The sequence below is a fragment of the Penaeus monodon genome, chromosome 15 (genome assembly GCF_015228065.2).
Source record: "Penaeus monodon isolate SGIC_2016 chromosome 15, NSTDA_Pmon_1, whole genome shotgun sequence".
Classification (NCBI taxonomy): Eukaryota; Metazoa; Arthropoda; class Malacostraca; order Decapoda; family Penaeidae; genus Penaeus; species Penaeus monodon.
In genome coordinates this window covers 34911972-34912277 of record NC_051400.1, presented here as the reverse complement: position 1 = coordinate 34912277, position 306 = coordinate 34911972, and the positions used below count along the sequence as shown (strand labels likewise).

Sequence of the window (306 nt, the reverse complement as noted above, 5' to 3'; positions counted from 1 at the left end):
AGTTACCCTCAATATTCAATCCATTTTCTATGACAAAGTACGCGATGTCGTAGCAGCCCTAACTACAGCAATCTTATATTTCCGTTTTCTATTGAAAGAGCAAAACACGCAGGCATGACTATGCGTTAAGAGCACAGTATTGCAAAAACAGATTATATCTCCAAAATTAAGGTTTTCCACACACAAAAAAAACAAGATAAAATCTTCTCATGACTTGATAAATATGCAAATTACATGAACAGACAGAAGAAATTGGGATTTCAAGTAGATACAAGACGATACAAAAAAGGTAAAAATATGACATAT

The 306-nt window shown here is 33.0% G+C and overlaps 1 protein-coding gene across 1 annotated transcript in view; it reads right to left on the bottom strand.

Annotated features, from left to right (window-relative positions):
* The window catches only part of LOC119581979, a 42572-nt gene that overhangs the window by 21056 nt on the left and 21210 nt on the right, over window positions 1-306 (bottom strand). The window lies entirely within an intron of this gene.